Source organism: Triticum urartu, chromosome 6 (genome assembly GCF_003073215.2).
Source record: "Triticum urartu cultivar G1812 chromosome 6, Tu2.1, whole genome shotgun sequence".
Classification (NCBI taxonomy): domain Eukaryota; kingdom Viridiplantae; phylum Streptophyta; class Magnoliopsida; order Poales; family Poaceae; genus Triticum; species Triticum urartu.
This window is the reverse complement of record NC_053027.1, coordinates 331711933-331735226: the sequence shown is the minus strand read 5'-3', so window position 1 is coordinate 331735226 and position 23294 is coordinate 331711933.

The following is a 23294-nucleotide window of genomic DNA, read 5'->3' as shown; positions in this document are numbered from 1 at the left end:
CTGGCCAGGGAGAGGGTTAGGGTTAGGAGGGATTTGGTGGGCTGTTGGAACAGGAGATAGTTGGGCCGGCCTGGTGGGAGTTCTAAGTGGCCAGCAGTGCAGGCTGCCTCTCTCTCTCTCTCTTTTTCTATTTCCTTTAACAGAAAAGCATAAAGAGAAGAAAAAATGAAGTGGGGGGGTTAGGAAAAGAATTTGCGCACGAGGGATAATTTTTACGGACTCATAAAAATGTGCACTGTCCGAGAAAAATGGTTTAAAATCAAATGATTCGAATAGGAAGTGAGGGTTAGGAAGGTCCAAGAATGCTCGGATTTTTGGTGGAGCTCCGGAAAATGACGAAAGAATTTACGAACAAAGTTCGAGGTCAAGATGCGAGATAACAATGGCATGGGGAAATTTTGCAAGTGTGTTTTAGGTGATTCCATAAGAATGGATTATTTATCATAGCTCCCTAATATTGGGAGGGTATGTTATAAAGAGAACTCACCATGTGAATTCCCTTGGTTTAAATGGATCGAAGATCCATACGGTTTATTTGGTTGAGTTTTAAAACGGGTTGCATGATGACATGATGTAATACACATGATGCAATTATGAATGCAACGAACCAAACAAAACACCAACGTATCTCAGAACCCATGGAAAGCATCTGAAGCTCCAGTCTTGGTCCGTTACATGGAGACACTTCCGGAGTTGTGACACGTGGAATACATTGTGCACATCGGATAGTTCAGGTGGCAGTTCCAACTAGTAAGCCACTTCTCCGCATTGTGCGGTGATCTCGAAGGGGCCGATAAATCTTGGTGTGAGCTTTCCCTTAACATGGAAACGCTTGGTTCCCTTAAGACGAGTCACTCGCAGGTATACATGGTCTCCGACTTCGAAGTCTACTTGTCGGCGACGAGTGTCTGCATAGCTCTTCTATCTTGGCTTGGCGGTCTTCAGTCGCTCTCTGACTAGATGAACTTGCTCTTCTGCTTCACGGAGGATATCGGGCCCAAATACTAGTCCTTCTCCGGTTTCTGACCAATTGAGGGGTGTGTGGCACTTTCATCCGTATAACACCTCAAATGGTGCCATCTGAAGGCTTGACTGATACCTGTTGTTATAGGAGAACTCGGCAAAAGGGAGGCAATCTTCCCACCTAGATCCATATGCTAAGACACAGGCTCGGAGCATGTCTTCGAGTATCTGATTCACTCGTTCTGTCTGACCTCCGGTCTATGGGTGGAAAGCAGTGCTAAAGGACAACTTGGTTCCCATAGCCTCTTGGAACTTCTTCCAGAACCTTGAGGTAAACTGGGTCCCTTGATCTGACACAATCTCCTTAGGAACACCATGAAGGCTTACAGTTCTGTTGATGTAAAGGGTTGCTAGTTGGTTGCCATCATAGGTAGTCTTGACAGGAATGAAATAGGCTACTTTTGTCAAATGATCGACTATGACCCAGATGGAGTCTTGTCCCTTGTTTGACCTAGGTAGTCCAGTGATGAAATCCATTCCGACTTTATCCCATTTCCACTCGGGAACCTTGAGTGGTTGCAGCAATCCAGCAGGTCGCTGATATTCAGCCTTGACCCTTTGGCATATATCACACTTAGCGACGAAAGTGGCTATCTCTCTCTTCATGCCATGCCACCAGAATCTTTTCCTTCAGGTCTTGATACATCTTGGTCCCTCCGGGATGGATGGAATATGGGGTGTCATGAGCTTCTTGCAAGATCAAGTTCTTGAGCTCAACCTTGTTGGGTACGCAAATGCGATTCCTGAACCACAGAATTCCTTGCTCATCTTCTGAGAATCCTGGGGCCTTGCCTTGCTTCAAGGCTCGGAAATCACGCTTCTTGATGGCCATAATTCCAGAAGGAATATGGGCCTTGCGGAATTCTGCCTTGAAGTCATTCCAAGTGATGTTTTGCTCAGCATGCATGGCCTTGAATCCATCCCACCAAGCTCTGGCAGTTCCCCCGAGACAGTGAGCAGCATGTGCCACCTTGTCACGGTTCTCAGTGCAGCCGACTAGTTCCAGCAGATCCTCAATGGTGCAGACCTAGTCGTCTGCATCTAGGGGTTCAGCAGTCTCGATGAAGGTGGGTGGTGCATGCTTCTTGAACTCCGCTAACGTGGAGTGTCCATTGCCGTTCCCCGCTGACTAGCGGCTGACAACTTGAGCAATCATCCGGAGGGCTGCAGTGTTGGCTTGGCGTTCCTCTCGGAAGGCTTGGAGAAGCTGAGCCATGTCCATGTCTGGAGGTGGTGGCGGTGGTGGAGCTTGCCCTTGGGTTTGGTCCTGACTGGCTCCTGCTCCGGCTTCTTGCTGCTGGGTAGAGGTACTAGTACGTGTTACAACAGGCATCCTATTGGAGTGGTCAAGGTCTCATGATTGGAAAGATTAGGGAAAGCAATATAGATGGGATGCCTAGTACAGGGGTCGGTATGACACTAATTGTTTTCATGCAAGGGCTAAAAGGCCAAACACATTCATTAAAATCCAAATGGGTGATGTAGTCTCTTACAAGTTCCCAAAGGAAAGCACGACATCCATCAAACACATCAAAAGAAAACACAACACTACATGGTTTCATATGAACCATTATAAGGACTCGAGTTCGCATAGGGGGTACACGACCTATCCTACCGTAGGGGTTATGAACTGGCATATCCGGGTTCGGATGATGCCTAAGTGGTGGAATGCTCGGTCGCGTAGTCTGGCTCTTCTGGGTCTTCCTCCTCATCATCAACATCCTGAATTTCCTCTTCACTTGAAGGGGTGGGGAGTGGAGGAGCACAACACGGCGTTGCTTTGCCGGTGGTGCGAAGAGCTTGCAGTATTCCCTTGCACTCATGTGGTGTTGCTGTGGGGGTCCTCCATCCTTTGGGCGTCTTCCGCCTCGGTATGCGATTGCGGGTTGTCCAGGGGGAGCACCTTCCTTCTTGATCCTATCTGTCTTCCCTTGTGCTTGGAGAACAAGTGCCTTGGTCTCATGAAGTTCCTTTCGGAGCTCCATTGATTCCGAGGCCAAGTGTTGTACCAAGCTATCGGCACAGAGGCTGACGTAGGTCTGGAAAAAGAGTGGAAGTCCTTCCTCCAATGGTGGAGCTGGTGCACTGCTCTCATCCTCACCCTCCTTTCGATAAGGCAAGAAGCGGGTTGCCAACTCGTCCGCCATCTCGGGGAGAAGGTCTCGGAGGCGGGCGAGTTCCTTGAGGGTTGCCGTCTCGATGGCAAGAACCAGTGTTGCCATCTGGGGTCCCTCGAAGAACCAGCTTGTTGGAGAGTCATTATCCTTCACTATCACTTCCTCATGATACTCTGCCTCGGTGTCATTGATCCAATGCTCATGGTAGGTAAAAATGGGGGTTCAGTAAAACTGGCACTTCTTGAGGCTATCCTCTAGAAGCACGGGAAATCCGGTGGTCAGGAAGTCTTCGGGTACGGCAGCCATCTACAAAGGTTGAATGGGAGAGTTCAATGTGGAAATATATCTTGGGTTTGGTAAGCTTTAGAAAAGAAGAGGAGCACAGAGGGTTTTGCAAAACGGATTTTATCCTAACTAACGCCAATGCTAACTAAGGCTTCCTACAGTCAACTTGGCTCTGATACCATCTCTGTGGGGACCCCGACTCATGAGTCGTGATCACCGAATGCACGTGTATAGTGATCCCAGAGATCAATGCTCACTAAACACTCATAAGCTGAATAACAAGAGTCTTACATCCATACATACCGTCTTACACAAATTATGACCATTATGGTCAAGTCTTACATAGATAAAGCCACAAGGGCTGAATACCAAATAAACTTAAGCAGCGGAAATCTTCATCAACAAGTAGAACCCAAGCCATCTACCTTAACCCTATAGGCATTCTGACTGGGAAATGTCCTAGTTCGCATGTTCGTCTCCAAAGACCTCTTCATCGAACTCCTGTTCTTCCATGCCTGGCCAATTAAATAACCAGTGGCAAGCCAATGAGTACTTTGAATGTACTCGCAAGAAACCCATGATTGCAACAAGGCACAATAATGATATAGCACTAAGTAGGTAGTTTGCTAAAAGCTAGTTTTGAGTGCAATGACATGATCTATCAACATGTAAAGTATGCATCATGGGAGTATAGATATCCGTATGTACAAGTTGCAGATATCAACATAAGCAGAGTTGGACACCAATCCAACTTGATCATCGTGTCAAGCCATCTCACTTAACCCAAATAGTTTTATCAACACACACACACGGTTTGTAAAACTCTGGACGTAGTTTAAGCAGCACCCCCAACTGTCCTTGAACATGGACACGGCTATTCGAATAGTTTTACACTCTGCAGAGGTTGCACACTTTACCCACAAGATCCAGGGAACTTCCGTGTCATCCACGACCCACGGTACCTCAAGTACCCGGAGTAAGCACCCGATCACTATCTTTCCCTAGACGACACTAACATAGAGTCCACTCGATTGGTAGTAACCCCCATGCCCAAGATTTCACATCTTAAAATTGTGGAGCCTCGCTCCCGTATTCATCACATACCATAAGCACGGGGTACCAACGGTGTGTCCGGTGCCCTGTGAAAATAGTTATGGCCGCCCTACATGGCACGACCCCGTCCCGAGAGAGCGCAACAACGACTCTCCCGTCACTAGTAATGCGGGCTCCAAGCTAGTATCATCCTAGGTAATCAATAATGCCCCTTCCCATATAAGGGTAGAGTGGTTGCGCATGTAAGGTTGGGACAGTCGACAAATATTAAATCTAATACGTTTTCAAAAACAACACGCACACTTGCCTCGGTACACCACTTCGTCATCAAGTGGTTACCCAACTCATTATCTCCTTCGGGCATAAGTTGCACCCGACGGGGTTTTCAAAAAAAAGTCTTTTGAAAATACTTTGTCTCCATCACCATGCATATACCCGTCCCATCTGCGTAGAATCTAATTTAGCATCCTATCTACTCCCACCTGCATAACCCTCATAGGAAGGTAGGGTCATGCACAATGCAAGTATCAACAAGGAGGAAATGAGGGCAACCCACCAAAGTGGCTACCATCTCATCATGATTCCGATGCAACAATAATAAGGTGCTATATGAAATGCATAAAAAGGGTTTCATAGACATGGTCAAAGGGATGCTTGCCTGGCTCAACAAAGTCTTCTGGTCCAACTCCTTCGTAAGCAAAGCAATCTATCATCACAAAATAATAACGAGAAAAATAAGACAATAATAAAACAGAAAAACCAAAGTGCTCAGAAAAAATGTCAACTCATTTTAGTTAAATACTAGGGTGAAAACTAAGAAGGGGAAAATTCCTAGTTTTGGACTTGGAGTAGCAGAATAGATGAAATGGATTTTCAGAGGGGTTTAAATATATTCAAATTTGAATTTGAATATGAACAGTACATAAAAGTTGGTTGGACATGAATGAAAGTTATACCATTAAATATGTGGGATTTTTACAAGAATTTAGGAACTGGAATTATTGCATTTGGATGAATATTTAATCCTGTGGAATTTTTTCAAGTCTAATAGAAAAGAAAAAGGAAAAAGGAGCACTGTGCAACTGGGCCAGAGCAGTCGTAGCGTAGCTGGCCCAGTCTGAGAGGTGGCCCAGCGCACTGGTGCCCACGCGCGCACTGGTGCACGCGCGCGCACCAGGTTTAAACCTGACGGGCGGGGCCCAGGCATCAGCGAGAGAGAGAGGCGATGGAGGGGAGAGGCTGACAGGAGGGGCCTGCCTGTCATCCCTAACCCCGAGTCCAGACGGCCAGCGAGCTCACCAGAGACGATGTAGGGCACGACGGGGTCGGGCGAGGGCACGGCTGGGCTCAGCGTCGTGTCGCCGTTCGGGTGGAGGTGGAGTTGGTCACCAGAGCAGCCTGGTTCGCTGGCGACGAGGTCACACAGCGGAGGTGCTTTGGGCATCGGTGGTTCTGGCCGTATCCGACTTCAAAAGGAGCAGGAAAGGGGAAACGGTCAGTAGAGTGTGGGGGGTTCCAGATCGAGGCTTAGGAGCAGCGGGAAGCTTCTACCGTGCGGACGACGGCGAGCCGCCGCGGCGGAGCTCGAGCTCAATCTCGAGCTCGAGAGCTTCTGGAGAGGAGCGAGCGGTGTAGGGGGTGACTAGGGGAGTGGGAGAGTGAGTGGTGAGGAGAGGAGGGCTCGGGGAGGCCCTTAAATATGCGGGCGGCGGTCCACCGAGGAGGTGTGCGCCGGCGAGCCTATTGCGGTCGAAGCGGGTCACGGGGGCTCGTCGGGGCATGTCTGAGGCGTTTGTGGGGTTGGTTCAGAGCGATGGAGAGTAGAGATAGGGAGCAGGGGGCAGAGGCTCCGCGCGTGCGAGCGCGCTCACTGGGGCGCTCGGGCGGCCGGCGCGCGTGTGAGCTGGGGCTAGAGAAGGGAGAAGGAGGAGGGGGACAGAGGTGTGGCGTGTCGCAGACGTCGAGGCGCATCGTCGGGCGCGCTGGGGAGGCGCGAGGTGGCTGGAGGTAGTTGGAAGGGGGCGGCTACAGTGCCTCGCCCCACTATAGCGCACTCTAGAGCGCCCAAATGGCTTGGCATGCCATTTTATAAGCAGTGTGGGTGCCCCCAAGCATGTCCAGCAGATCTAGGAGGGAGTAAAGAAAGGGGAAGGGCTTTGGATGCCCTGGGTGGCCACTAGAGTGAGGAGGGAGGTTGAGGGAGAGAGAGAAGCTGATGTCCAGGGAGGTAAATGGGGGTGTTTCACCCCTCAATCATTGATCTATGGCCAGAGGAAAGTTACTAGGGGTAGAAGAGGATCATGGAGATTAGTGGAGGAGGTCAAAAAATAGCATTTTGGAAAAGTGTCAGAAGGTGTTTGATAATGGTTTGGGAAAGTAGATGATTTCCATTTGCCATGAGACTCCACAGGGTGAAATGACACATATAATTAGGGCCTTCCACCAATTTGGAGCTTATTTGGGCAAAGTTGCCAATGCAACTTTTGTAAACCCTAGAAATTAGCTGAAATGAACTTGTGTAGATCTAGTTGAGCAAATCACTTCCCGTTGATGCACCACTTGGTGTAGTGGCCTCATTTGGTCATGTGAACATGCTCACAAAAGTTGGGGTCAAAGAGATAATGTTGGTAGTACAAAGTTGTTCAAATTTGATTCTGGTCAGAGAGGGTTTTGGGGCATTTTGGTGAGCCCAAATGACCTTGATTGACATGAGGCTTTGCAAGGTGATCACAATATGCATTTGTGACTTGCTGGATTTTCCTTGGATTTTTATGAAAATATTTCCTGTAGAAATATTTCAAATCCTTGAAATGGGCAAATAGTTTTGGGAGGTTTTGTCCAATATTTTGAACATGACCATGTGTTTAAACTCTTATATATGGAAAATATATGTCCACTGAGTTTCCCTGATTTTTGTCAAATATTTTTGAAACAATAAAATATTTTTTCCTATTAAAGACCATTTGTGGCCTTAAGAAAAAGATTTTTAAATAAAATAGGAAAATAACTTTTAAAATTATATTTTTGTGGTTTATGGGAATCCTATATCTAATAGGTTTCAAATATACTCTTTGAAATATTTTTCATACCCCAAATCAAGTACTTGTAGTGCAAACCTCAATTCAGGGGTTTTTGGAAAACTAATTTTTGAAAATACTTTTTGGCCAAATTATTTTTGTAAGAAAATACTATATTGCAATATACACATGGCATGATCATTGGGCAGAAGTTTGGGCACAGAGGTGAAGTATGTAAGGTGGATTAGTTGACTATAGAGAGCACTTGAAAAACCACACAGAGAAAACCAAGTCCAAAAATAAAAGCCAAATAATGCAAAAGTTTTTGTTGGTCCATATTTTCATGCTTTAATAATGCAAATGACATGTTACAAAATGCAGGTTGTGACATCACCACCAGACCCTTTCGCAGGCAGAGACCACCTTTGTCAGGATGGCTTGTACTAGTTGTCCCCCTTCGAATTTGCCCACCGTTGTTGGCTCCCTTCCCGCTCAATATTTGGGAAAAGGACCAGGGCCTATACAAGTAGAGCTAACCACCGCCGTGCAAGGGGGACGGATGAGAACAAGGGACGAGAGCAGAAGGATAGAGCAGTTCATCCAGCACTCACCCACACAAGTTAGCCAAGCACAAGAACACCTCAACTTGAGGAGGCTGTTCTTCCCCTTGTATTGTTCATCATCAGCCCAAGAGGCAATCCACCACCACCACACTAGAGTAGGGTATTACACCACAATGGTGGCCCGAACCAGTATAAATCTTGTGTCTTTCTGTGTTGCGAGTTCGCCGAGTTCGTCCACGAGTTCTTACCGAGCTAGGGCGTAGATCGGTGGGAGGAAAAGACTTTGCGCACACCCCAGTGTTCGAACCTTAAGGGTTTGCCGGAACCCCACATCCGACATTTGGTGCGCCAGGTAGGGGTGCGCCATAGCTTCCCTTCCATTAGTTCGTTGCTCCACCACTCCATCGTCTCCATGTTGGACACTCGCCGGGCTAGAGCTGAGCATCGGGCTGCCCTCACCGCCCGCGTTGCTCAGACGGCCCCCATCGGCGGGCCACCTTGTCGTTCTCCGTCTCCCGCCGCCAACGCTGCCACCGACCCGGTGGGGAACAAGCAAGAAGCGTCTTCGCTGCATCCTTCGGTACGGCAGGACGGACGCACCGCCACTCCATCGCTGACCTCGGCCGGTTCTTCGTCCCATGCGCGCCGCACTCCCATGGAGGCGCGGGCCACACTCCTCGCCGCAAACGAACTCCTGCGCCACCGCCTAGTCGACAACCTCTACGAGGAGTGGCTCGACCGCATCACCGAGTTCGTCCGTGCCGCAGGGGCTCCCCGGCGCCGTCCCTCTCTCTGCCTCACCCTCAGCCGGTCGTGGGCGATGAGGCCCGATGTGCGCCTCCACCACCCCAGCCCAAAGACGGTGCCTTGGCACCAAGGCGTGTGGCCCCACGGTGTGATCCGCCACGCCCGGTGCCCGCGCGCGAAGAGAGAAGCTGCCAAGAAATCCCTCGGCCATGAGGAGCTCCACCCGCGCTTCCTGCGCCGCCTCGTCAAGACTGCGCGCCGCCCGCGCGGCGCCGTGCAGACCTCATCAAGACCAAGCTCAACCTCCGAAGCGGGCCCCAATAACCACGGCCGGCTGCCGCACCTTCACCCCCGAGCTGCGCAGCGTCGCCTGACCATGGAAGATCAAGCCGGATCTGCCTCCTCACTACGACGGCACTGCCGACCCCACGGAGTTCCTGCAGCTCTACGAGCTGAGCATCGAAGCAGCCAACGGTGACAAGAAAGTCATGGCAAACTGGTTTCCCATGGCTCTCAAGGACGGGGCCCGCTCCTTGCTCCTGAACCTGCAGCACGGCTCGATCTCCTCCTGGGGTGAGATGCGCGACCGCTTCGTCGCCAACTTCCAGGGTACTCGCGACCGCCCGCCGGCCGCGGGCGACCTGTGCCGCATCAAGCAACAGCCAGGGGAGACCCTCTAGAAGTACATCCAGCACTTCAACAACACCCGCCTCAGGATCTCCAAGGTCACGGATGAGGCCACCATCTCCGCGTTCTCCGACGGCGTCTGTGACGTCAAGATGAAGGAAGAGCTTGCTATCCACGAGGAGCTCTGCACATCTCAGGAGCTATTCCACCTGGCAACCAAGTGCGTAAGAGCTGAGGAGGGGCGCCTCTCTCTCCTTGAGCTGCCAGCCGCGGGCATAGAGGAGAAGAAAGCCAAGGCCAAGGACATGAAGCGCAAGGAAGCAGCGGTGCTAGTAGCGGAGCCCGACACCAAACGGGGCAGAGATCAGCCCAAGTCATCCAAGAACAGCCGACGGTTCTGTGCCTTCCATAACCTGAACACCCACAACACCAGCGACTGCCAAGAGCTCAGAGCCGTACGAGAAGGATGCTATGGTCGACGCCCCGAGCGCAGCGACTGGGCTGCGGCCGTGGAGGAGGACGTGGAGGCAGACGCTGGGACGACCGTGGCCCATGCCAGGAATGGAGCGACAGGCCTCGTGAGGACCGCTGGCAGGACCATCCTCGTGAGGGGGCCTGGAGGGATCAGCCTCGTGAGGATCACCCCCAAAGCAACGCCGGTCTTTCCCCGCTGCCGCCACCAAGAAGGAACGACGATCATCATCAGGACGAGGGGGCTGGGGGCTTCTAGGAGCCGCGTGCAATCGCCTACATCTTGGGCGGCGCCCCAGCCCTAGCCTCTCAGCACATCTGCAAATGGTTCGCTCGCGAGGTGAACGAGATGCTCCCCAAGCTTGAGGTCGTGCACCCGCTCAAGTGGTCCCAATGCGCGATCACTTTCAACTCGGCAGATCAGCTCAAGTGCGCGGCCACCGCCAGCGTCCTCTCGATGTTGTGTTCCCCAGTCATCAGCAATGTGCAGGTTACAAAGACCCTCATCGACGGCGGTGCAGGGATCAACGTCCTGTCCGTCAACACATTCGACAACCTCCAAGTGCCATATGATTAGCTCCAGCCTACCAAACCTTTCTCAAGAGTGACCGGCGGCTCCACCACACCAATAGGGCAAGTCTGCCTGCCTGTCACCTTCGGCATGCGCGATAACTACCGCACCGAGCTCATCGACTTCGACGTCGCGCACATCCGCCTACCGTACAACGCCATCCTCGGGTATCCGACCCTGGCCAAGTTCATGGCGGTCACCCACCACGGCTACAACGTCCTCAAGATGCCTGGAAGCGGCGGGGTCATCACGGTCCCATGTGAAGAAAGGGATGCGGTGTGCTCCTTCGAACGTGCCTTCCAAGCCGCAGCAATTGACGACCCCGACAGCAGAAGTGAGGGCCCTCCGGAGGCCATCCCCAAGAAAAAGCAGCAGCGCCGTGCAGGACCTCAGGAGGATGGCGTCGCGGCAGGAGCCTCATCAGGATCAGCGTCTGTCCCAGGGGCGCGTCCCTCCATCACATAGGAAGGCGCGCCCAGTGCCCTCCTCGGGCAGGGCTCGAGGGCTGTCTTCTGGAGGGCCTTGGGCCTTTCCAACCTCATGAGGGAGGCGCTCGGGCACCACTTGGAGGCATGCTACGCGGCAAATCTTCCTCAGGAGATCACAGGGAAAGGGGTGCCCACCACTCAGGAGTTCATCGCCAAGACCACACAGGAACTGCAAGACACAAGAGCCATGCGCGGCGACTGCCGCTCACAGGGCGCAGCTCACCACCCAGGCGAGGATGCTGAGCTGCGTGTCTGCATTGACGTCCCAGGGCTCAACAGGGCCGCGTCCCAAGAGTGCTTCTTGCCTTCGCGTGTGGGCCGTTGTGAGGGCCCTCCACACAGCTACGTTTGCATGCCCCTTGGCTTGCCGAGCGTGGCGTCGGCCTATCAGCGCAACATGCGGTGTGACCTGGCGGCTCGAGAGGCCAGGTACCGCGCCGTCCTGGAGGAAATGGAGATGGTCTTCAGGGAGCCTCCTGAGCCCCCAGAGCCTCACGAGGCTCAGGGCTCCGGCGGCTCATGAGGAGTCATTTCTTCCACGCACGCCTTCAGCTGCACCAACTCTGCTTTGTCTACAGAACCAGGTGACATCTTCCAAGCTCGTTTAAGCTGGGAGCGCCCCTTGGGCTGCATTATTCCCAGGCCGTGTGGGTCTGTCCCTGCGGCATGTATCCCTTTTCCTCATGTCTTTAGCTTACCTTGCTGGGGGCGCCCCTCGGGCTGCATCATCCCCTAGCCGCTCGGGCCGGACCCAGTGGGATGTATCTTCCTGCATTTACCCAAGCTGATTTGCCTTCCCTGCTTAACCTGCCTACGGTTATCACCTGCTCGATCATCACCTCCCACGGGGCCTCCTCATAGGCACGGCGCTGGTGCATGGGTCCGTCCCTGCCATGTCGGCAAATCTGAGCGGTCGAGCTCTGGCTCACGGCACGCCCCGCGCACGTCACCTCACCAGGCCCTCAGTTCCTTCACTTCGTCCGGACCAACCAGCGGCAGGCTGGCGGCTGTAATGGCAAACCATGTTCTTCTTGTGCCTGTTCACAGGGACCCCACAGGGAGGATAGCAGGCGGCACCGCGAGTCTCCTTTTCTTTCGTACACTTCGATTGCGCATTAAAAGGGGGCTCCTGAGCATCGTGACTCAGGAGTTCTTACTGGCTCTCCTTCCCTCACCTCCTAGCCTTGCCACGGCATCACGACCTGGCATACCAGCGGCGGTTGAGCTCGCTCGAGGGCCGGGACCTGAGGACGCAGAGCACTAAGGAGAGCATGGGAGTAGGGAAACCCGTATGGGCCGGCCTGGCTATGTCGCCCAAGTTGGCGCGTGGCCCTAGCGCAACATCAGGAATCGCCACGAAGTTCACAAGATAAGTCTCGCCCTCGGATCGGCTAGATGTCTGAGCCTTATGGTCACTCACACCTTGCCGCAACCCCGTTGCGGCCACGTCAACTCCCTTTCTTCCCTTATCGTGGCTGCTTCACCGCTAAGGGGGACCTCCTGAGCATAGCACCTCAGGGGCTGTTACTAGACCTCGGGCCGCACACCTCCTGGCCTTGACCACGGCACGCGACCCGGCATACGAGCAACGGATGTAGCTTGCCTGGGGACTGGGACCTGTCGGCGTAGAGCAACAAGCTATCACGAGGAAAGAAAGGGGGGCGAGCCTTAATGGGACGCGCGTTCACCAAATCTTCATAACAGGGAAGATAAGCACAAAAGACATTACATACCCATATATGCCCCCACGGGGCGCTTCATGATTCTTCGTAGGGAATGAAAGCTAAAACTAAGAATGGCCCTATCTACACCCTCCTGTGGCAGACGCCATCATCAACAGTGGGCCACGGGAGGCCGACGCCAACCCATCCGGATCAGCGGCGGCGACGGCCAGACGCGGCGGCACTGCTCCGAGCGCGGCGACAGCTCGGGGGCACATAGCTATCGTCTCTCATCTCCGGAGTCTCGTAAAGCTCAGGAGAGCTCCTGGGCTCCTAAGGTATGTTGCTGGAGTGGTCGCGAGTGGAACGCGCGTCAGCCTCATGCTCCTCTCCGGAGCAGCACTCCACGCGGCGGCCCTCGGCATCGAAGACCTTGAAGAAGAGCGTGGAGACGCCATCGTACTCAAGGTGGATCACGAGGGCGCCCCTCACGCGGCAGACCCGTGCAATCTCGCCCAGCCACGAGTCATGAAGATCTTGCCGGTGGGGACCGCTTCGATCTCTGCTCCAGTCGCTGGAGCGCGAAGTCGGCGTGCTACAACCAGAGCTCGAGAGGCCCCCTCGGCGGGATCACGTCAGAGAAGAACCGCGGGAAACGGATCCAAGAGCTTGGGGGCATCGGCGCCCACAGCACCAGCTCCTGCGAGGAGTTTGCGGCGTGGATTCCGGAGGCGACGGCGCGCGTTACCGCGGCGCGGCGCGGGCGGCGCTGCTCGTCGCTTCGCCCTCCCGAGCCCTCCGCTTGGACATACAGGTGTAGAGGATACCCTGGGGGAGGCTGCTCGCACCAAGTCCTCGTCACCACCTGCATCGCCACTTGGTCACGGCGGTGGATCGACCTTTTCTTCGGCGGAAGTGGCTCCGGGTCATCTCGGGGGGCTTTCCCCTTTTCTTCGGCGGAGAACCTTCTAATAGGCACCATTTATGTTAGCAGTGGAGCAAGGAGGAAGAAGCAAGAGAGCAGGGAAGAGATGGGCAATGGGGGCTCAGCCCCCCTCCCCATTTATAGTAAGAGAAGGCCAACCGGCACCTCCCACGATCGCAGGTAATGATGGTTTTCCTTGCATGTCGCAAGGACTTGTCAGGTCGTGCAGTTGCCGAGGCAGCGTGGGGAAGTGGAGACACCGGCGTCCAATCAACCGCCACGCGTCAACCGAGGCCGCAGGCTTTTAGGCCCCGCGGTGCTCCGTACTTGACCCTTGGCTTCGCCGCGAAGCCAAGCCCGAGCGCACCTTGGGCACATGGCCTACTGTCGGCATTCTGGGAATGGGGGTCCCCAGACTTGCGTGCCTGCGGCCCACGGCGTGGCTAAGCCAGCAGGCCGTACGACCCATCTTCATCAACAAGGCATCCAAGACCCTCGCAAGGGGCCAAGCCTCGCGAGGTGGACGACACAAGACCTCCTCTGGAGTGGCCTAGTCGGGCAGGCTCACGAGGAGTGGAGATATCTAGGCGAGGCAAACCTCATGAGGATCTCGTGACGTGAGCCGTGACGATCGACACCAAGCGGGCGCCAGAGCACGCAGCGTCCTTGTTTCCTCTTTGGTGCTAAGGAGGCTAGCGCAGGCGAGGAGTACTTGAAAACTGGAATATGACTCTTGATCAACCAATCCTATGAGACTATGGAGTAGTAACATGTGATCCTGAAGGGACAGACACAGGAACGAAGAAGGACACATGCCGGCCAGTCTAAGTGTTCCGGAATAGTAGAAACTGGGCTAGCAGGACTCTGGTAATCCGGGCTGTAGCAGACTACCATGTCTCAGTGGAAGCACTAGACTACATTTCCCCATAAGAGAGGCTACCAAGGATAGAAAACTAGGTTGTCGGAGCCCACACATAGCAATACACGTCACATGTACGCATAACATGCAAATTTGTGTTGTACAACATGACATCACAACATAACTCAAACTTATATAGATAAAGGCCCAAAAGAGCCACATAGCATTTAATACAAACAGGGGTCTCATGACCCATCATTTAGAGCATACAAGCAATGGAAGCATTACACGTCTAAGTACAGACATCTACAAATGAAATAGGCTGAGAAGCCTGACTATCTACAAGTCCCTCCGAAGGGTACAAGATCGTAGCTGAGGTAACAAGCTACTCGCCGAAGTCCAAGCGGAACTACTAGTGAGACAGATGTCTCATCTGCAAAACATAAATAAAGCAAACGTGAGTACAAAGGTACTCAGCAAGACTTCATCAGATCCTATCATACATGCATTATTATGAAGAAGGCAATCTGGGGTTTGGCTGCAGCAAGCCAGCTTTGACTCAGTGGCTATCCTGTTCTATGACTACAAGTAACTTCTTTGAGGTGAGAAAGCGCACACGAGTCCACTAATCACCACATCAATACACCACTATGGATTCATTCCCGTCTCCCTATGATAAGGCCATCCATAGCACTCGCACTTGTCTTGAGCATTTTAGAGTATCCACTTCAAGTTGTCTATGTACCACATAAGCATCCAAGAAGTACATAACTACGGACCCGGCTATTCGAATAGATCATGATAACCCTGCAGGGGTGTACTTCTTCACACACGCTATCGCCACTTACCGCCATGTACATGTCATGTATCTTGGCAACCTTCAAGCGGAAGCCTGGTGAGGGTGTCGGCGATGACCTGACTAACCACGCAAGACTCTAGTCCAGATTTATCGCCTATTCGGGTTCCATCCGCAAGGAGATCCGGCTGAGGTTTCGCTCACGGCCCCAAACGATGTGAGCAGGGTTCCCAAGCCCACCCTATCGGGTGCCACTTGGTACACCGTGCCACTTGTGCCCAGTATGTCCCAAGCCCACCCTGCCGGGTGCCACTTGGTAGAAGAATAACACTGCCTATAAACACCAGAAACTAGTTGCGACTCCTGGACAGAGACCAAGTTGGTTAATAAGTCAAGAGGGCTTGGAGCGCCCGGAGCCCAATGTGTGGTAGTAGCTAGTCATTGGACAACTTACAGAGAACTCAGTTCTTAAGGACAGTCCTAATGAGACAACCCACCATGTACTCCTACATGGCCTCTCACCGCTACCTTTACCAAATCATGTTCACACACTTAACTCTCAACATCACAACATAGCACTGCACTCTAATTCATTCCCAATGAATCAGACCTGACATACTCCAAGCAATAGCAGGCAATGCATGGTAGGAACACACACTACTAGGAAAAGGCCTACTAATGGTGCACCAGTTTTGCCTACTAATGGCGCATCACTGGTGCGCCATTAGTATCACGCCACTAGTATTTATTACTAATGGCGCACCACTGGTGCGCCATTAGTATCTGGTATACTAATGGCGCACCACCCAATGCGCCATTAGTATATAACACCATGCGCCATTAGTATGCCTCCCAGGGGCGATATTTAACCATGTGCTTTGGCACACTAATGGCGCACTGCGGATGGATGCGCCATTAGTATACTTGGCATACTAATGGCGCACTCTTTGGTGATGCGCCATTAGTATACTTTGGCATACTAATGGCGCACTCTGTAGTGATGCGCCATTAGTATGAATATTAGGTTTTAATTTTTTTTACTTTTCTGATTTTTGCACATGTTACAAAATATATTATTTGACAGAATATAGACAGTAGCACACAACAACAGCAGATTCATCGAATACAATAGAAGATTAGTCTCCGAATACAATTCATCATATTAGTCTCTGAATTCAAAAGACCGAACAAAGATAAAACATTACAAGTCTCGAGACCAAGAGTATCGAGTTTGTCTTCACATTACAAGTCGATATCGATCATCTAAACTACCATCACATAGAAGAGAGCTGCGGTCATCATGATGAGCATCATCGCGATGAAACTGGTCTTCATCCGGTTCCTCCAACGCTCCCTCCTCTCTCCCGCTAGATAGCTGGCGTATCTAGATTCCGCCTCCGCCCTAGTGGTGTACCCTTTGTAACTGTTACCGCTGAAATGGTGAACCTGTCTCCGACACTCCTCCCAGTCGTTGTAGACTCCGGGAACCTTACCCTTGTACATGACATACGACGGCATCTCTATGCACAAGCCAAACAACAGACAATACATACATAAGCAATATATAAGTATGCAACAAAAGGATCGGAAGAGAAAAGCAAGACATTAATAGCACGGTTCATGGTCCTACTAATAAATAGCATCGATTACATCTAAGTTGAACGACTGTCCAAACCAAAGAGACATACAATTCATTAAAGTTTAATTACAACATGAGGCAATCGATGTTTCAGAACTACACATCACTACTTTCGACTCGACTCATGGACAGGAGCATGGATGAAGCCGCCTTCTGTCGTGATGGTCATGAAATCGCGGGCGTTGTCAGCCTGCATTTGTAGCACTCCGTCTATCTCAATGTTGGATGGTTGATATCTGAGGAAAAACTGCCCCGAGGTATGAAGGACATCTTGATGGATGATGTCCGCAAACTCCGACTGGATGCGAAAGAATTCTTGTCTTATGTCCGCGTCTTGGATTGCCGACAAGCTTGCGGCCCAATCTTTGAGATTATTTGGTAGCAGAAGGTGATGATGGTCCCTTACGATCGCCCGCATGTGATGGAGGGCATAGTAGGCATCCGTCTGACTACCAGGCGGCTGCTTGACGCAGTAGAACATCGTATTGTGGGCGAACACGTGCTTGTCGTACTTACGAACTGCCCTGGTGAAGGTGCCTCCAGATTTGGCAGCCGGGGAGAACATCATCAAGAACTTTCTTGATATTTGTGTAGTCTATCTTGGAGTTACGGTTCGGGTCGAAATACGTGGCCATGGAATATTTCGGTCTTAAGAGGATGAGTGTGCAATGTGTGTCACTACACAGAACACGGAATGTTAGAAAAAAAAGAACGATCGAAATCTAAGAAATCATATGTTACCGGGCGGTTAAGGGATGACTTACTCAGGAAAGTAAGCCACAAGGAAGTTATCCTTATCTGGGTTTGCCAGAATGACGTCTTCGAGGTGTGAACTCGCGACTTGGCGGTCCCCAGCGCTGCTCAAGAGCTTGGCACGCATGTAGAAGGGGTCGACGATCACGATGTCCAGGGTCTTGTCTCTAATGATCCGCATCTCCATACTCAGCGAAAACAGCCGAACGAAGGTGTAGTGTAGCGGATGAAGGTTGAACATAGCAAAGATGTCATCAAACCGCAGGACGATCGTACCCCCGATGGCGCCATCCACAAAGCCCTTGCCCTCTAGCACCTTGGCCACGAAAACCGGGTATGCCACATCATTCTCGCTGAGACGCCGCTTCTCCAAAGAAAGAACACTGTCGTGCAGACTTCGCATAGCACCGGTTGCAGCATTGAGCATATTTGTCGGTAGCATCGCCCTACCCGCCACATGCACCCTCCTCGAGATATCCTTAGGTGAAGGTGGCCCGTCCTGAGCACGGATCGTACTCGGTGCCGGCTGGCTCGCACCGACGCCCTTTTTAGTCTACCGTTTCCGGCCCTTCTTCTTGATCTGCTGTAATGGGACCGAGTTGTGCTCACAGACCGCCTTCTTGAGCGTGTTGGGGCTGATAATATTTGGCACCTCCGCTATCTGAGGCTCGGTGAAGGCGGTAGCTCGAGGCGTCTCCTGAGAACTGAACACCAGACGACGCCTGTTGCAATTGGGTTTCTCCGCCGTACCAGCTAGATCGCGGTCGTCTTGTTTAGGTTCTTGAGAAGGAGGCCCGCAGAACTCGTCACCGCACCCATGTTCGGCAAAGTACTTATCGACATTGGTAAATGTACCATCGTCATTGTCGTCGTCGTCCGGATCCTGTGCCATATTCATGTCCGGATCCTGTGCCATAGGGATGTCCGGCATGTCCGGTAGCGTTGCGGCGTTCTTGCCATGGCTTGGCGCCGGCACGACTGGCGGTCTTGTCTGTGGAGTGGTGTCCCCCGCCCCCAAACGAATCTGGCTCTTTGGCCAAAGCAGGGGCCAGCTTACACAGGCGCTGAGGATCATCTCATCTTCTTCGTCGGCCCCAGCGGGTCGAATCGGAGGTAACAGCTCGTCGCAGCATGGCAGCACCCGAACCACTTCAACCCTATACATTGTGGGTAGCATCGGATTACCGTGGAACACGGGGTTGCCCAGTTGAACGATTCTGCCCTTGGCGACATCGACCAACTCGCCGCCCACGAAGTGCAGGAGAGTGCAAGGAACGTCGGCGGTGCCCTGCAAAAACATGTAGGGTGTTAGGGATGCCCAGTCAAAGGCAAGGAGATGAAGTCCTCGGTCGAGAGTCTTAGTTACCGTGATGCCGTCGAGCTCGGCTAGTGTCGAGGCACCACCAACGGAGGGCATGCAACTGACGGAGGGGCCGCATGCTGGCGAGCTGTCGGCCGGCGTACACCCGGGTGCATTAAGCTCCAATGCCGGCGTTGGAGACACCAATACCGCCGCCGCCGGAGACACCAATGGCGCCGCCGCCGTAGACACAAATACCGCCGCCGCCGGAGAAACCAATGGCGCCGCCTGCGGGTTGTGCGAGTTGCTGGCCGTGAAGCTGGGAATCGGGGGCGGCCCCTGTTGGCCACCCGCAATCCACGTCGTTATCCCATGAATCAAGGTAGGCATAATGCCGGTGAGCGTCAATCCCAGTTGTTGTTGCACTTGCTCTTGGACCATCTCCGGAATCTGCGCCACTTGCGCCTTGAGTGCTTCAACCTCGCGCGACCGGCTTTCCGAGCTGGTCTTTTTCTCCTTTCGCCCACCAGCGGCATAGTATGACGACCATTTTGTGGACAAGCCTTTGCGGGCCACACGACTAGCTGACATCGGCTTATTGAGCTTATCCCTGTTTTTCATTACGTTCAACGCCCTATTCAAAGGGGTGTCGAAAGGGATGCTCTGAGACGACCCTGCGCTACTGCTTTCTTTGTCCTGCGGAAGGAACCTGAACCATTTAGAAATATTGGGGATTAATTAGAATGCAACCATATGGAGCTAATTACGCGGGGGTGTATTCCTTACCAGAACAAGCTCAAGCTCCTTGGTCTTCAGATCCGTGGTAAGCTCCTTTGTTACCGGGTCCTCCTTGTACCGGGCGCTGAGAAAGTTCCTGGTCTGCTTGTCACTATATTTCTCGAAGCGGGGCGGTAGGCCTAGCTCGGCACGCTCCGTGTCCTCCTTGTCCCATACAGGCTCCGCCACTCTGTAACCGCCGGGACCGAGTTGGTGGACCCCTATGTTCAACTGCCGCATTTCTTTCCCCCACTGACTTGATTCGGAGGTTGCGGGGCTATTGCACTTGATCTTGAACTCCTTGTAGTGATCTTCGCTAATCAAAGGATATTTCGCCTTGATCTTCTCATAACTATCACCTTTGTCAATCATTGCCTTCACCGTGCTTTTCCAAGTAGACAGGGCCGTGCTCATCGTCGTGAGGGTGGCACGGTTCACTTTATTACCCGAGAGGCGTGTGTTTGCGAACTCAGCGGGGAACTTGTATCATTCGTGCAGCTTCGTGAAGAGGAGGTTGTGCAAATTCCCTCAGTCCTTATGCCTTAGGTTCTCCGTGTTGATCGAGGTGGTGCTCCGGAGAATGCACCCGAGCTGAATGAAGGACCCCTTGACTACGTGTTTGGGCGCCGTCGGATGCCCGTCGGAGTTCACTTCAGTAAATTCCTCCCTGATGGTGCCGAGCACCTTCGGGCGCCGGTCCTTCCATTGCCTCTTCGGTTGGCTGCCATCTGTGCGTGCGTCGCCATCATCAGTGGTGGCATCCGCAGTGCCATCATCAGTGGTGTCATCCCCGACGCCACTAGGGGTTGTGTAGTTAGGATCGGTGTCTTCCGCGGCGTCCTCATAGCGGTGAGGTTCTTCCTCCAACTCGTGGGACAGCTCCCAGAATTGCTTGCCGCCCGAACCGCCGGCCTCATCGTTGTGGGCCATGTTTCGCTCTAAATAGGAAAAAAGTTTGGTCAAAAAGTTGGTTATTGTCAAGGAACAAGATCATGGTCTCATCATTTAGGGTTTGTCGACACCGAGGCATCCTAAAAGCAAAGCTTTTATCATTTAGGGTTTGTCGATGCTGAGGCACCCTAAAAGCCTAAGCGTACATCATTTAGGTTCTCATCGACACCGAGGCACCCTATAGAAGCCAAGTTAAGTTTTCATCATTTAGGGTTTATCAATGCCGAGGCACCCTAGGTTGGGCCTAATCACTTGGCACTAATCACTTGGCTCTATTGCCACCTATGTTGGGTTTATCATCTAGGGTTTATCGATGCTAAGGAGAATTCTAAGTTGGGCCTAATCACTTGGCTCTATTGCCACCTATGGTTTAATGCAGCAAGAATGGCGGGGCAGTTGATCCTACTTAACTGAGTACTAAGATACCCCGGCCCATGCATTAGTCGCAAGTACCCCATATGTCCTATTTTTAGCAAAGTCATGCTAAAATTCATGGAAAATTTCAGCATGACCTTTGCTGAAAATAGGACATATGGAGTACCCGAATTTGCCAGAACGGAAGTTAATCGACATTCCGGCAAACTCAAGGGCCTCTCGGGGTACCTGCAAATTCATCACGACACAATGGTCGGAGACAAAACCCAGCCACAGACCATATGGTCCTCTGCTTTCATATGGAAAAAAATCATCTCAACTTATGTGAGCTTCCATTCCAGATATAATAGGTCACCAAACAAAACTGAAATTTTTGCCTCATAGCATGGGTGGGTTAAGTACTAGGAGACTTTCAGTAACAGGCTTCTGAGTTAAGAAAACATTTCTGTTTGATTTTCAGTAAAAAGGCTTAAGAACTCAGACATTGCAAGCACAAAATTACTCCAAGAAATTTACTCCTGCAAGCACAAAATACAATCAAGAAATCCAAGAAACACATGGTCTTGAGGATATTCTTTATGACTGATTATTTCAGTTTTACATGCAGATTTTGACCAACAAACACATGGTCTTTTTAACAGTTTTCAGTTTGGACAGAATACTGAAAACTATAGTTTGGACAGAATACACTTTGGTCTTCTAGTTACAAAACAAAACTGACATATTTCTAGATGCCATACTCAGATCAAAATTTCAAACCACACACTTACTTTCAACTATAAACAAAACTGACTTGCTGTTAATGAAACTCATGGTGGAAGTAACTACTAGCAGCATGTCATTATCATGGCAGTCCACTATATATTTTTATGACAAAATACATCATTATCAGGACACATTATGGCCATTTTCTTACATGATGCTAACTGTACCTAACTGATTTTTTGACAGTAGCTCAAGTTTTTGTCAGTAGCTCCTAACAGTAGCTCCTAACTGAATTTTCTGCTTAAAGGGAAGGCTGACTTAAGTGGCAAGATGATACAATTTGCGTAACATAACAATACATGTATCTTAATATAACACCATCTCCTAACAGAAATAGTATCCAGATCTACTAGGGGGCAAAGTAGAACTGATATTCTTTTGCTGACCTCTAGTACAAGGTATAGAAGAGGAGGTAAGAGAAGAAATAGTGACATTTCTCTTAGCAGGAGACTTTTTCTTTCTTCTAGAAACTACAGTAAATTTCTCCTCCTCTTCCACTACAGTATCATGCCAACTTAGACACAGGGAGGCGACATTTCCATTCGAGTCATGAATATCTAAACAGTGTTCAGTTTTCTTACTAATTTGTTCCCTGGATAATTCCAATTCCTTGAGAACATGAATAAAATCAAAATTATCCAGAGGTATATCAACACCCATCATTGATGCTCTAAACATAATCTCCTTAGCTACTTAATTCCCCAACCCTATCTACTTAATTCTCCAAGCCCTTTTCTTGTCCAAAATTCTCCAACCCCTAACCCTAGAACACATCTCAGAAGGAAATCAAGAGGGGGAAGAGGGGGAAGCGGCTCGGGTGCTCACTGGGAGGTCGAGGGCGACTCGGGGTAGCCGGAGCTAGTCGAGGTGGCGCGAATTCGGCGTCGAGCGGTGGCGATGGTGGCCTAGGCGGAGGAAATCGGCGGGCGTCGAAGGGATGGCTCGAGGGCGTCCGAGCTCGTCCGGGTCCTTGTAGCTGAAGAGGAAGATGCGGGGGCGGCGACGGAGACAGAGGCGCGGGGGCGGCGGCGGCGTGGGGGCGGCGACGGAGACGGAGGCACGGGGGCGGCGGCGGTGTGGGTCGGGGCAGCGGGGGGAATTATCTAGGGGCGAGGGAGAGGGACGAAGGGGATCTGGCGAGAGGGAGGGAATTAGCTAGGGGGAATCTTACTAATGGCGCACCAGCGGTCGGTGCGCCATTAGTAATCTTTTTTTTACATAGCAATGGCGCACCGGGCAGAGGTGTGCCATTAGTAATCTTTTTTTTACATAGCAATGGCGCACCAGGCAGAGGTGCGCCATTAGTAATCTTTTTTTATATATAGCAATGGCGCACCAGCCAGAGGTGCGCCATAAGTAATTTTTTTTGTTGCATGTAATAATTTTTTAGAAAATGAATATGAATATGAAACAGTAATATTTTTTTATAAAAACAGTAATAATTGTTGTTTAACAACAATTGTAGTCTACACTTTTTATTATTATTTTTTTTAAAATGAAGAGGGGAGAGGAGGCGGAGCTCACCGGGGAG